At 40.6% G+C, this 16,187-nt stretch overlaps 1 protein-coding gene across 19 annotated transcripts in view; it reads right to left on the bottom strand.

Moving 5' to 3' along the window:
* Positions 1–16,187, bottom strand: part of CADPS (calcium dependent secretion activator) — a 471,511-nt gene that overhangs the window by 18,557 nt on the left and 436,767 nt on the right.

The raw sequence follows: 16,187 nt of genomic DNA, 5'->3' as shown, positions 1-16,187 counted from the left end.
ACGAGAGTAAACATTTAGTGAGCACTTTCTGTGTGTCAGGCACTATTCTAAGTGGTTTATATGGGTTAAACTCATTCAATTCTCCTAACAACCTCAATAAATAGTTACTTTTTAAATTCCATTTTACACTTCTATAGCACCATACTGATATGGATTCATACTCCATGAAAGAGGGAGAAAAGGAAATATAATCCATGTGTAATAAGCTGGCTTTTAACATTCATGCTATTTTTCCTGTTTCCAGAGATCCTGAAGCATATAAGCTCCACCAATATATATATATATATATTTTCCCCCCCTCTATAACTCAAGGCCCTATTTAATATCAAGTTAAATGAGGGGTGAGGCATGACTCCCTGCAAAATCCTTCCACCTTTGAACTTAAGGTGCTCAAATAGCAAAATATCTCTCTCTCCTCTGTCTCTTTTGATTAGCTTCCAATGCCCTGCTGTCCTGAAAAAAAGAATCCAATTTAGGTATCAAAATTAGATCTGTGCTTTCCTGTACACAACGTGATTTCTGAAACTGTTGGACACCTAAGTAATTGAATAAAAATGTAACTAGAGGTCAAGCCCTGAATGGAAGATGGAACATGGGCCCAACACCAGCTGTTCTAACACCCACTGGCTGACCAATGGGACCTATCACTGTAAATCTGAACATGCTTGTGTTTCGGACTTTCGTTAACTAGACAAGTTCTTTAGCAAATGTCAGAAGCTGATACCTAACTTTCAGCAATCCCTGATACTTAAGGGAAAAGGAAAAAGCTCTCTCAGGTACCTGGATTTTCTCAGGCTCTTTCTTTCTCCAAGAGACGTAAATAATGAGCCAAACGCGATTAATCCCCAATCAGCTTCTAGCCAGGCCTGGTCTGCCGCCTGGGCTGCCCAGGGCAGGTGTGCAGTTTGGACATTAACAAACTCACCCCGGTTAACAATACCTTTTTCTGGGGCCTATTTTTCTCTGGATATGTTGGGGATTTACTCCTGGGCCTCCCTGTGCATTGAGAAAATGGACCCCCATGCCTTGAGCCTCTGTCCTCTCAAAGGAACCTACTGTTTGAGAAAAATGTATAGTTACAATCCAAATTCACACTTTCAAGTCATCTCAATCACTTCAAGCTCAATTATGTCGAAAAAGAAACTCTAGTTTTGGTGGCACGTCCTACTAACCTATTATCCACGTGAGAAGGGTTAATACTTTATCTGAAAACTGCTCTCTGGGACGCATACAAGGACCTTAGAGGGAGGAGAGAGATTCATCCCAGGAGCAGAAATCAGATTGTTCACGAACAGCATCTGCCCGCCCCCGACTGCTCCACAGGTACGGGAAGTGCATCGAGAGTTAACTGCATTAATTCACAAGCAGACTGACGTAAGCAACTGAATAAGAAATCTGCATACCATATAGAAATGATTATAGAAATCATACTCTAAAATAAGGATTGTAACTCATGTACCGAACGGAAAGATAAAGTGGAATGCCAACTATGTCTTTTTAAAACAGGGTTGGTTAATCACATTAAGGGGCTAATTTCATAATTTGCACATATTCAACTCAATAGAGTCATGACTCATGAGAGTTTTGTGAGTCAAAGTTGAAGTTCTTACGTGGGAAAAATCATATTGACTTCAGGGAGTTCTTTTTCTGGGCTGAGGTTGTTTTAGTCCCTATTCTCAATATTAAAAACAACAACAACAACAATCAAAACCCATGATCTGCACCTTCACATAATCTGTTATTCCATGGAAAACATTCAGGTAAACAGACAATGGGATGCTGTTGGTCCAACCACACAGCGAGTTTCCAAGCAGAAGATGATTGGGTACTTATATACCATCCAGGAGGCAGAGTCTAGAGCCTCAAGGATTCTAAGACAATAAAGCCAACAACTATATTTATGGGTCCAGGACCCTTATCCAAAGTTCTCTAAGCAGTTTTAAAATTACATCAATGTCAGCCCTCGGGAACCTGGGCTCTCTGGGGAATGGTTTCCCATAAGGAAAGGGTATCATCTTTTTAGGACCAGAGATGGTATTGATTTACAAGAAGCTGTCCATGGAACAATACTTGGATGCTGGTTCAGGAAGGCCAGGTTTCAAAGACAAGTCAGTGGCATGAGAATGTAGGAGAAAAGATGGTGGGGGCCCTGGTGAAGACTTCCAAACTCTGAGGAGGAAACATTTAGGGGTACATGGTGATTGCCCCTATATAAAGGAGATCAGAAGGTAAGTTCTGATGCCTGGGGCTCAGAGATGAAGAAAAGAAAATCAAAGTGCTGCTTTTTAAAAAGTTAACATGTGTTTTCACCATGTACAGCTGGGCTCTGCTTCCCAAAGGCGCCCTTTCCTCTTGCTTTATTTTTAATCTCTGTTAACCATATTCCCCACTTACTACTTCTCACTCAGTGTGACTTTTTTTTTTTTTTTTTTTTTACCTTTCTGGGAGGGAAGAAAAAAGAAAAAAAAAACTTTACATTCACCAGATCACTAACCCAAACCTCCTTCTGGGGAGCTCGCTGCCTCATCTCTGCAAAGGGCATGGATCTCAGACCACTGTCCCCACACAGGACACACACTGAACCCTGCTGGGCGCCCTCAGTGTCTACAGAGGGTTTTGGATCCACCAGCCAGGAGACAGGAAGGCTGCGTCAGGTGCCCTGCTGCAGCATTCAGATGAGTCTAGGACCTGAGCACATAGAGTTAAACCGTAAATTAGCCATGAGTTAATATGTGCAGGCGGAATCCCTCTGCCTTGCCATTAATGCTTTCCGTCCACAAGGCTCCCTCCCCCTTCTCCACCCCGCCTTCCTTTTTTTGAGGCGACAGAATAAGAAATTAAACACTTGTGGGTTCATTCGAAAGAGTGAATGAAATTGAATAAGCTCTCAGTACTTGAGGCGCACAGCGAGTGCCTGAATGGGGCAAACCTCCTAAGTTGAATGGAGTGTCTTTTGGGACCAATTTGTCTCTTTTCACTCTTTATTCTTCCCTTTCTGCTGACAGATGTACAAAGGCGGAACTGCGCCGTGCAGCTTATCCGCAGGCACCCACAGCAGCTGTCACTTTTGTCGAGCAAGTTAATCAAGCAAATGCCACCATATCCCACTTTCTATAAGGAACATCATGTTATAGACAGTAGTCTTGCTAGAAAGAGACTTTATTTTAACTTTGATTGGCTTGGTTCCTTGGCCCCTCCCAATGCTTCCCCCCTTTTCCCCCCAAAAGGAGGGAGAATGGGGGGATTGTGCCCAAGCCAAAGATTTGGCTGTGATCACATTATAGATTTAATAATAATACTGTGTGACAGGCTGAAGACTGGATTCCAAGTTCTATCCTAAGGACTGAAGGATGCCCTGGGTCTGGGTTTTTTTTTTTTTTTTGAGCATGATATTGTTTGTGCTGGACTGTTAGGCTGTGTGTCTCAAGTTATAAAAAGAAAAGCTGAGGGCAGAAAATAGTATCACGCCACGGATGTCTTGGATTAATTTCATTCTGTTTTCCTTTGTAAAGCAGGTTGCATTATTTACACACTTCTTGTAAGAAACCCCCTTGCCTGGCCAGGCTCACAAAAGCTGAGCTAAACGCAGAATCACTCGTCTTTGTGCATCTTGTCGTTCGTGAGTTCTTTAAGGCGAGTGCCCAAATTTATTTCTAATGTGCACCAGCACGGGCCATCAGGCCTTCACGTCTCTAGTTCTCTGTAAGCCAAGTGGGGCGCCTTTAAGAGAACCCTAGTACGTCTGCATCCACGTCCTCCCCGGCAGTGGTCACCACTAGCTGGTGACTTCCAGAAACCATAGGCAGAAGCAAGCTTTAGTGAACAGTGTACCACTGCTGACCTTGCTGCCACTGTGAGCCTGCACTCACTTAGGAAGCTGAATGCCCAAAGCAGACATATTTTCAATAAACAAACTCTTTAGAAACAATGTGGAGAGACAACTTTGTAGTAGCCAAGGGATTTGCTACTTTCAAGGGTTGGCTGACAGCTGACAATCTATCTGGTAAACTCTTTAAGGCTTACACACACACACACACACACACACACACACACACACACACACAAATTCCTTCTTCCCTCCCTCTCTCCCTCTTTCCTTCCTTCCTTTCTTCCTTCCTCTTTTATCACCGTCAGATTGTTTAGTATAATCTTCGGCTGGAAATAAGTCAAGGAAGGACTTTGGTGAAACCCGATCACAAACTTTCACATTGCTGACATCTTAGGCATTGTTGGATAATGACCACATAACGATTTAGTTGCAATTACATGTGTGTTACGAATGGATTGTATAACCGTGTTATTCTGTAATTCTGGATTACTTTCCCCCTCCTGTAAAGCCCTGCTGATCTGTGAAACTTAGTGCCATTGACAACGCAGCTATGTGGGCAGGTTAAAGGAGTCCATGGGGCCTCGTAGGAACTCTGGGGCATTGTTGCTGAATTATACCACTTGTGTCAAGGTTTGCTTAAGGAACTTAAGCTGCTATCCTAAACCATTTATCAACTGTCTGGGATGTAAAGGTATTGTGTTACCATCATCCCCTTTGCCTCAAATAAACCACAAAACTTTATTCTTATGGGATAAAGGATCTTAGACAGCACCCAGAGGGAAATATAGCCTGAAAGCTGAAAGCCTAGGTAGAAGTGGCTTTTGCAGCACATATGGCATGCAAGCTTCCACACTGTGTTGCGGTCCCTCTCCGCTGAGGATGGGGTTTCACCCTAAAGTGGGTACAGTAGAGCTTCCTGGGGTCTCCCACCTTTAGGTCTAGATTTGCTGGTACAGCTTGATGACAAAATCCTCACATTCAGGAAGAGACTGGGTTGAATTTTCATTAAAAAGTCTGCCTGATTAGCTATGCAACTCCCATCATTGTTAGTGGACAAGCCGTGACTAATAAGCTACTTTCTACTAGGGGGTCACAACTGCAATTTCTGTCTTGAGTACTGCTGTGGTAGCAAGCAGGAAATAACGACTGTATTACTGTTACATGCGTGGTGCATGAATGTGGGATGCAGAGCCCTAACTGGATGGGAATTTGGGGGCACATATTTGAAGACTGCAGTTTTTTTTCTGAAAGATATCATGGTTAGGAGTCTACTTTGCATTGGAAAGAAAGGACTTTGATCTAGGACTGATCACTTCCCTGGCTTCTGAATTTACTGAAGTCAATGTACCTCTCAGTGACTCAACTTCTTTGTCTGTAAAAACCCACCTCACAAGGAAGTTATGAGAGTTACACAAATGATTACATTAAGTTCCTAGAACTGTACCCTGGTACATAGATGAGTGAGTGAGTGAAGTCGCTCAGTCGTGTCCTACTCTATGTGACCCCATGGACTGTAGCCCACCAGGCTCCTCCATCCATGGGATTCTCGAGGCAAGAATACTGGAGTGGGTTTCCATTTCCTTCTCCATGGTACCCCATCAATATTGGCTTTCATCAGCCTCAATAGCTATAAAGTGGGGATCATTAGGTATCTACTTTCTAGGGCTGCGAAGAGGACTTACAAGAAATAACACTTTTAATGAGATGATGTGGTTACCATCAATGAACAGTCAAGAGATATACCTAAAAGAAAGACTAAATAAACTTTATCATTATTATTAAACCTGTCAATTATTGGGACTCTTCCTCCCTGTTTGTACCTAGAAAGCAATCCTCTTCCCTCCCTTCACAAGTCCTCTTTGGGACTGACTCATAAAAGCAGCTTTCAGAATGCATTTTGGGCTGATAAACATTTCAGCCCCATCTTCCTAAGGCATGGGGTATGACAGGAGGAGCACTGTATTTGGAGTTGGGGAAGTTATTAGCAATACTGGATAACTCACTCTTTCTACACCTTCATGACTGGACAGCGTCACTTAGGGTTAAGCAGGGTAAAACCAGAGCCCTGAAAGATGTTGACCCAGAGAATTACATTTGGTTTAAAATGCTCAGTAAGGCAGAAAATAGACCTAAGACATTTTAGAGAGTCTATCCAAAGTAGGGGTTGAAAGAGAAACGGTTTTCTAATAAATCTTCAAAATAACTGAAAAGCTGAAAAGCCAAATGGACCAAAACAATCCATTCCTCATTAAATTAACCAGAATGCTATATATACTTCTGAACAAAAAAATAAGGTGACAGTTGCAAAAATCCATAGTGAGACATTTAAAGGATTTAATTACTATTTTGAGTTAGAATTGGAAATTACAAAATCCTTTAAAAAAATCTTTGACAAGGTCCATGAGACAGGCTAGGGATTCACCAATACCTATTCAACACACAGTTACTGAGAGTTCATGGATGCAATGGTGAGTAAGAGAGATAACACTGCTGCTCTCAGTGTGGTGGTGGTGGAGGGTGGCAGCGGTGGGAAAGCCACAGGTTTCAAGAGATGGGGTCCCTGGGACTTGGGGATCTTGGGCAAGCTCTTTTTGGACCTTAGGTTCCTATCTTAAAAATGGAAATAATAGTACCTTCTCCTATCTCTTTGTATGCTTGCTATATATATAAAAATAGAAAGGTTATAAAGTAGTTTTGTTGGCCACAAGATGGAAAGGTTATTACTAGAAATAATAGAACTAAACATGTCTTTTTGACTAAATCAGGACTTATCAACCTTACTAGTGTTGAAATTCGGGGCCAGATAACTCTGCTGTGGGGACTGTCCTGGGCAGCGTCATGCTGACCATCTACCATCAGATCTTAATAGCACTCCTCCCCCGACCCCAGAGCTGTGACTGTCAAAAACGTCTCCAAATCGTTTCCAAATAAACTCTGGGTGGGCAAAATGATCTACAGTGCAGAAAATACTGCTCTAAGCCAGTGATTCATGATCAGGCTGAACCCTTGGACTTGTTTAAAAAAACAGATGCTTGAGCTTTATCTTACACCTACTGACTCAGAATCTGTGGCATACAGCTGGAATGAATACATTAAAAAAAATATATATATATATATAAAACTTCCAAATTCTAAAGCCCCGTCTAAATATGATTCAAAAAATCAGATAATTAACAGAGGGGTATCCTATATATCTGACCAACATTCCTTAAAATTTCATGTGATTCAAAGAGGAGCCTAACATGACACACAACTGCATATAATGAGATATGATCAACAGGATCCTGGAACAGAAAAAGGACTTTAGGTAAAGCTAAAAACATATGAGAGAACTGTGGCTCACAAAAATATGTAAGTAATTCTATGTACACCCCTGGTTAACAAGCACATAGTAATGACAAAACAGTACCTATTAATGTAAAAAGAATTTAGCCCTTAAGATGATGGAGCAGCTGATGCCTACGTGGCAAATATCCAGAAGCCTAGACTGGAGTCATCATAACCTGGGTGAAGCTATCACTTAAGTTCTGAAAGGACATCTCCAAACAGAAGTCCTGCCAAGGCTGATGAAGCTACGGTGGTGGTGAGTCAGGGATGCTCCCAGAAGAAGCAATACTGTCTCCCTGTATAGTGCCTGACCACAGAATCCTATCTCTTTCTCTTCCCCGAACCCAACCTGCCCAAGCTGGCTCCTCTGGGGTACTAATCTCTGAGGCTCCCTCCTACATGACTTTGCTCTAGTTTAAAGCAGATTTTCTTAAGGGAACCCTCCTACACTGTTGGTGGGAATGTAAACTGGTACAGCCACTATGGAAAACAGTTGGAGATTCCTTAAAAAACTAAAAGTAGAGCTATCATATGATCCAGAAATGCCACTTCTGGGAATATATCTGGAGAAAACTCTGATTTGAAAAGATACATGCACCCCAATGTTCGTAGCAGTATTCTTCACAATAGCCAGGACATGGAAGCAACCTAAGAGTCTATCAACAGATGAAGGGATAAAGAAGATGTGGGGTGTGTGTGTGTGTGTGTGTGTGTGTATGAATATTACTCATCCATAAAAAAGAATGAAATCATACAATATCATGGATGTGTGTGTATGAATATTACTCATCCATAAAAAAGAATGAAATCATACAATATCATGGATTAGATGGACCTAGAGATTCTCATACTAAGTGAAGTAGGTCAGAGAAACATATGTATTATATGGTATTACTTATGTGTGGAGTCTAAAATATGATACAAATGAACTTAGATAATATAAGCAGACTCAGAGACATAGAAAACAAACTTTTGGTTACCAAAGGGGAAATGGAGTGGGGGAGGGATAAATTAGGATTTGGGGATTAGCAGATACGAACTACTATATATAAAATAGATGAACACAATGCTACTTATAGCACTGGGAATTATATTCAATATTTTACAATACACCAGAATGGAAAAGAATCTGAAAATTCTCTCTTTATATAACTCCATCACTTTGCTGACACAGAAAACTGACATAATATTGTAAATCAACTATACTTCAATTAGAAAAAAATTTTTTTCTTTAGACATCCTGTAGCACAACTGGGTTCTTTGTTACTTACTATTCTATTCTCTGACTATTTCATCTCTGGTTTTTCAAATTCCTGTTGACAAGGAATGTATCATTACTTTTCGTTGTTGCAAAGCTTGTTTTAGCGTTAGGCAAGACTTCCTGTTGGTCTTCATGGTACTACCACTATTGATGGAGACAGCAACAAGAAGGGGCATCTGTGGAGTGATTCTAATGCGCCAAGCATCATATGGTTTACTCATTGCCTCATTTAGTTGTTCTAAGCCAAAGAGGTAGGTACTGTTTTTATCCCTATTTTTAGAGGGGGAAATCGAGGTTACTCAAAGTCACACAACAGGTAAGCAGTCGTAGACCCAAAAACTGACCTTGGGGCTATCTTACTACAAAGCCTATGCTCTTCGTGTCTGCTTGACATAAAGAAGTTAGCTCCTTAAAAACTTGAAAGGACACTTTTTAGTAAAAGGAAGGTGTGGTGATTCATTTAACTGACAAGATTGGAGGTTTACTGAAGTACTGAAGTTTCATGGGAACCACTCATGGATAAGTGTTAAGTTCAAGATGAGAAAGGCAGGTGTTAAAGATTCTTTGGTTTTTATTTTTGAGACCCTAAAAAGATGTCTTTGGATGAAGCTTGTCAAAAGGATTTTGGAGACTAGTTTCTGATAAATCTCTGAAGTTGAGTATTCTTTAGAGACAGAAATCGGAATCCCTTGGTGAGAAAATGATCTGAAGATAATTGGATGATTTTTTTACCACCATTTAAAGTTAAACAGCCCATATCATTACAGACAAAGGATTTTTAAATTATCGACATTTTGAGCTAGATAATTCCTTGTTGTGGGGCTGTCCACTGCAGCCTTCCTGGTTTCTACTCACTAGATGCTAACAGCACCTTTCTATCTGTGACAACTGGAAATGTCTCCAGTCATTGTTGAATGGTTTCTGGGAGGTGAAACCACCTCTGGGTGAAAAAAGCACTGGTCTAGTACTCCCCAAATCGGTGAGGTACCTGATAGCTGGGTCTCTTCTCTTTAACAGAATGGATCCCTAGGCCAAACAATGAACTTTTTGAATAAAAGGAGGTGATAGTTCTCTTCCTTAAAAAAGGTGTAAAACAGGCTCAAGGATGTATTGTATAACATGGAGAAAACAACCAATGTTTTGTAATAAATGTAAATGGAAAGTAACCTTTAAAAATTGTAGAAAAAAAAATTTTTTAAGCCAAATGGGGGAGAAAAACCCTACTGACTTAGAGAATTGTACTGGAAAACTCATGAATTTAACTTGGTTTACATATTATTTGTTCTTTGCCAAAAAAATTTTTTTACACAAAATATGATAGGGTCTTTTATATTCTGGATGGCATGAAGATCTGGTAATTAATAATAACCCCATCCTGGGCAAGACCTGGAGATTTGTTGGTATAATGGGCATTAATTAGTCCAGGGATGGTTAGGGTGAAAAATTCTGCCAAAGGCAGTCAAGGTGACCCAGTGTGGCAAGCAGCACCATCATTATAAGCCTTCTGATACAGGAATATTCATACTGGTGGCAAATTGCTAGACTCCATTAACTGGATTTTTAGTCAACTCAGCAGGAGTTTAACAGAACAGGAGGCTGTTAACTGTTCTCTTCTAAACTGGGAATTTAGGATGAATGAAGTATTCAAGTTGAGCCTTCTTTTCAGGTTTTTGGACACACAAAAATAACTTGTAGCCACCTAGTAGAAGCAAAAAAAAAAATTTTTTTTTAACCAAGGTCCTGATGAAATTATAAAAAGCAAAGCAACTGAGGGAGGTCAAAGTGGGAATCTGTACTGCTGACCTAACTTGCTGCTCTGGATCCCTCCCCTGGTTTTGAGTGACTCCTCCTGGGAGACTGGTGAGGGAGGTGGGGAGTCCTGGATGTCTCACAAGCTTGTCCTATCACTGCACGAAGCCCCCCAGATATAATCCATTTCCAAGACAGGCAGAGCCTCCATGTCACGTCTGGGGTTGACAAGTGTGGACTCTTTGTTGCTGATGCTACACATACTTCTCAAATGTGTGCGACGGTGGTGGCAGAGGGGCACACAACACTGGAGACGTAAGGCTCCCTTGTTTACGTGGAGCATTAACCTCTGGATCAGCCAGATCAGTGGTTCTCAAACAGGAGTGATTTTGGTATCCCCCCTGCTCCCAGGGTACTTCTGGAAATGTCTAGAGGTTGGGTCATTACAGTTGAGAAGGGGTTGCTCCTGGCATCTGGGGGGTAGAAGCCAGGGAGGCTGCTCAGCATCCTTCAGTACACAGGCCAGCACACCCACAACCAAGAACTATCTGGCTTGAAAAGTCAGTAGTGCCGAAAGTGAGAACCTCTGCTCTCTAAGGACCTCTTACAAGCTACAAATCATACAATAAAATCATTTCATTGGTTACCATCAAGACTTCTGAAAGACGAAAAAGAAGATATCACACTGCACCCCACAGAGGGTGAAAACTGTTTCATAAACTTTTGTTGTTGTGTGTGTATGCATAAATACATACTGGGTTGTAATATAAAATGTGCTTCCTATTGTGAGTGATAGGCACATAAGACAGTCACTGATCTTACCCGGTACTTCTCAAACGTTAAATCAACAGAGGATCTTGTTAAAATGTAGATTCAGATCCGATTCAACTGGGGTTGGGCTGCAATTCTGTACTCCCAGAGGAGACAGATGCTGATGGTCCATAGAACCACACTTTGAATAATAAGAACCTAGATGATATTTAAAATCCATTCATTAAAAAATTTTAGGGCAAGCGATTATGACTTACACATCAAGAGACAGTGAAATTTTATGATAGTAACCTCTACAGAGCACTGCAAGAAGGGAAGTATTTGGGGATTTAGTACATCTCGTATCTTGAAACTCAATGTGATAATATTTGTTCCACAAAATGTGCCTTGGCTACTGTGTGTGTGCCTGTATGTATGGTGTGTGTGTGTGTGCATGCATGTACACGTGTGAGTCTGTCACTTACTGCCTCCATGCCGTAAGTCTGCCATAAGAAAAAATCAAACCTTTTCTAAGACACAAAAGAAATTGTGTGGGTCATGTTAGCAAGGATACTGTGACCTTAATGTAACAGAGCAATCAGCTTGGCTTCTTAGAATGACTATTGGAACATTCTCCGCTGGAAAAGAAAACAAATTGACTGTATTCACCAAATGTCTCTTGGAACACAGAAAGCTGTTCTGATAAAGATACTTAGCAAAACTCTTTGGTAGGCGCAAGCTCCAGAAAAAATCCAAGACTGGTTTTATGTCAGGTTTGCCTGAAAGTAAACGAAATCTATTTCTATGAATGGCTTCAGAGACAACATCTAGATCAGAAAGAACTACTTGAAGACATGGCCCTGAAATATAAATCTGTAAGAATAATGCTAACAAAAAATAAATACTTCCTTTTGGATAGTAACAGCCCATTTGATACAATTAATCCAAATAATCCAAATCTGTTAATGCCTCCTTATCTTTTCTGCATGCACTACTGTTGAAACCTCAGGCATGGAAAGAAGCCTGTGGAACAGACATGTGTTTCTATACCTAAGACTCGAAATGCAAAATAACTGCTATCCTTTACTAGTTATTTTGAAGGATATGTATTTGAAAATAAGATTCACTGCCATAGGGCATCAGAGGCATGAAAACATTCTTCTTTCCATCCCCTCCCATTCTAGTAGAGCTTGCTTTCCATCATGTCAAAGATCACCATTATTCATGCCTTACTCTTTGGGCTTAATATCTGAATAAAACTGCCAATATTCCAACAAGGCCAGAACTAAGTTTTCTTCACCTTAACAGTGGAGCAAATAGCACATCTGCTAAAAGCAGATTTACATGATGGGAACCAGGGAAGTCATGAAGACACTGGGTCTTTAAGGAGCACTGGATAAAAGTCATGAAAGTGAACTGTTTTCTAATTCCAGCTTGCAATGGTCCCAAGTCTGAGGTTCACTGCAAGAACTCAAACCCTAATCATATGTGTGTGTGTGTGTGTTTGTATTTTATATTCCTTATAATGTTACAAATCAAGGTAGATGGACAGGTTTTCCACTTTTCAATTCCCTCTGACTCTGTGTTCTGTTTCCACATTCTACTTGGGAAATGATACTTGGCCCAGGACATGCCTGAACTGCCAGAGTTTACTTTGGGATTCATGATCAGGTGGAAAAAAAAAATTAGTAATCTTTCCTTTCCTATATTTCCTGATTCATTTTGAATCTGTTTTCCTGTTCAAGTATATATAATCACACAGATTCTCAAGGATACCCTAGGAGCCTGGAGAAAACACTCTTTAGCCTCATCACTGAGGATGATGAGGTTGAGGTCATAGTTCAATTAAAGCTGGATCTGAGGAGTATTGAAAAGCTCAGCTTCAGACTGATTTGAAGGGCTTAATTTCAGATTGATAACCTCAGAGAAAATCCTAGCAGAATTAACAAAGAACCCTTACAAACGATGTGAGGTGGGGAGTGGGGGAGGCCAGTCTAAGTACCCAGTCCAAGATTTCACCAAAGCAGTTACAGTGAGATGAGGAACACTGAACTGGGACCTCAGATTTCCTTCTTCAGCTCAGATACCTGTGCCTTAGTGCAGGAAATAAAATCACCATAGCTCTTCATGTGGGCAACTTGTTCCTGACCTCTGTGAAGTCCTTGCGGTTTAGCTTTTTCTTTATTTTAAAACTAGCTTCAGAAATTTTCCTTACATACAGAGAACAGCTTTAAAAAAAAAAAAAAAAAAAAAAACCCTGGTTGAATTATGCTGAGTTACTAATTATGTCCAAAAGAGCTACTTGGTTGAATTCAGCTAGATATATATTTTTTTCTCCTTAAATTAGTTCTATGTTTAGATAGTAATAAACTCCTCCAGTCTGCAGAACAATTGGCACGACGGTCCCTTTAAGTCAGGATCATGAAAAAAGGGCCAGTACTGGTAAAAAAGAAATTGAACGTGCATCTCCACCAGAAACAACGTGTGGCCCTGAATCACAGCCTGGGTTGCACACACCAACTATAAAGAATATTTTGGGGACAAGTGGGAAATTCTGAATATGGACAGTGAATTAGATGAACACTTACTGACACTGAAAATCAAGACCACCAACTTAAAAATAGCAATTTTTCCTCACTTACTTTGGTTAAAAGTATATCATATACATAAACAGAAAAAGAATCAAAGAATAAACACTGCCTGCTGGACATGTAACATTTTATTTTTGCTTAGCTATATTCTCTAAATGTCTAAAATGTACATTTGTTTCCTCTGTAATAATAAAAGGTATAGTCACTCCTTCCTATCCTTCCCTTCCCCAATCAGAAGGTCAATTACAAGTTATTTGCCAACATAATGTCGCTTTGTTTAGGGGGTAGGGCTAGGCCATTTCAGAGTCAATGGAATGAACAGATAGTTCTATGAGATGATGATGATGATAAAAGACTTGTCAAATTTTTAACTATGCCAGTCTATATTCATTATGTTCTTCAGTCCGCAAAACAACTGTTAAGAAGTCAGTTTCTTCATAGGTGAGAAAACTGAGGCTCAGAGAGGTTAACTAGTCAACCCGAAGTTAAATAGCTAAGAAGTGGCAAAAACAGAACCCCTTCTCCTGTCTGGCTTACGTCAAAGCCCCAGCCCTGATCACCATTCTTCTACCTACTTCAGAACTATGTTACCAAAGGTACCAGGCGACTCTACATCCTGTAATTCTAAGCAAGTTTGGAGTTAATGCCTGCAAGTGACGGCAGGATTCTTACAGCACCTTCACACGGATGTGGGGTTTTGTTTAACAAGAAAAAAAGATGCCTGGGAAAAGCCTTTCCCCTTCAGGGATGATGATGATGTGATAATGGTGGTGGTGGCGGCTGACACTTACCAAACGCTTCCTGAGCCTGATGCTGGCAGGAGTGCCCGGTGCTTTACCCTCAAACCACTCCACAAGAAGGTTCTTCTGCTTATTATCATCTCTTACACAGATGAATCAGCTGAAACTCTGAGAGATTAAGTACCTTGTTCATGGTCACCCAGCTTGTGAGGATCAAGGGTGAATTCTGAAGGCTCCAGAAGACAGGCCCAGGCTCACTACCCAAGAACTCCCATGAAGGGGCAGCCAAGCCGGCTTCTTGCTTCTAGTGGAGATAACTCACTGTCTCAATGTCTTGAACGCCATATGCCTTGATTTTCTTTAATCAGCCCTTAGAACCACAACCTATTCTATTAGTGAATCTTGTATGCTTCTCCCCACTTTTGTTCTTTTGCAGGTAACTTCCCTCTGCGGCATAGCTGGCCACACACCTGACAGATATCACCTAAGAACATAATGTTTCTCTTGCTGCCTGGTCTTCTGTACACTTCCTTCCTCCAGGAGCAGAATGGCTCCTACTTTGATTGATACATGTTCACTTAGGTTGTGCTTTTGTAATTTAATCAGGTTATCTGTGGCGTCTTATATAAATAAATACAGAAAATATATTTTAATAGGCAGGGGTTTCAGTTTTCAAATTACCCCTTTAAAGGGACATATTCACACTCAATTACTGGGCTGACACATAAAGTGGACAAATACATGATTTGATAATGGAACAGCAAATTAAAATCCGTGAAAGGCAGAGAATACGGGGCAGCGGCCCCAAACGAACCTGACTGCGCTGCCTGATTAAGTACTTAGGAGGCGGTGTGGTGAGGGGGCCCTTTCCTGATCTGATAACTGCCACGGAGAAGCCAAATGCAGAGTCAATCTGCAAATACTTAATCCTCCAGAAGGCAGATTAAGTGTATAATTGACCTATATAATCCACGTATCATCTCCCGTCCAGTGTTCCCTAGGCCTGGTTCACGGTGACACGGGGGCCCGAGGAAGGCAGTGTGCATGCAGCGTTACCCCCAATGTGGATGCCATCCAAGTCTGAGATGGCTTTTTAATCACTCATCTCCGAGCCTGTGAGGTTTAAGCAGATGAATTCACCCTAAGCACATCTCTTTTAATCCCGATTTTCTTCTCAGTCTGTGTCTTCAAGAAGTACAAGGAGGAAAGAAAATAAATTAATTTTTGTTTAGACCTTGAAATCTTAGGTGCTTCTCTTGATGATCTGATCTCTAATTTCCAAAACCATGTTTTTGTTTCGGGGCAAATGGTGAATTAATCACCAGAGGAGGTGGGAGGAGGCTATCTGCATGAATAATGGACACTCAAGCTTTAAATCTCTGTCTTCGAGTTATTTCTTGGCTGTGCTTTCCTTTTCAAGCTGCTGCTTCAGGAATATGGAGATTATTCATCTCCATGTTTTATATTTTCTTTAAAAGTCAGCAATAATTTTCAAAGAGGCCAAGCTCTCACTTGAGTCTGACAGTAATCAATTCTCTTTTCAGAATTCAGCATCTTCAATATAATTTAGATTCCCTATGATTGTACATATCAGCATATTTGCTTGCTGTAAACCTCTGCATCTTCCCCCACCTCCCAAATATTATAAACTGTTATTTTGAGCAATTAGAACTGGTTCACAATGGATCACTATTTTTTTAGCAAAAAAAAAAAAAAATTACAAACATGCAGATGAAAAAATGTATAGCTACATGTCTGAAACACCAAGAAAAACAGTTTGAGGATTCTTCTCCTGTCAGCACTTAATTTTGAACCGATTAGTGTTTTTTTTTGTGTGTGTGTGTGCATGACTAAAAAGGTTGTTAGCATTTTATAGGAGGACTATATGAATCAGTGATTAATAAACAGGGAAACTTCCACTGCATTGAAAAGACTTGGTG

This window comes from Bos taurus, chromosome 22, assembly GCF_002263795.3.
Source record: "Bos taurus isolate L1 Dominette 01449 registration number 42190680 breed Hereford chromosome 22, ARS-UCD2.0, whole genome shotgun sequence".
NCBI classification, from domain to species: domain Eukaryota; kingdom Metazoa; phylum Chordata; class Mammalia; order Artiodactyla; family Bovidae; genus Bos; species Bos taurus.
The sequence above is the reverse complement of the archived record's forward strand: the minus strand, read 5'-3'. Positions and strand labels throughout refer to the sequence as shown.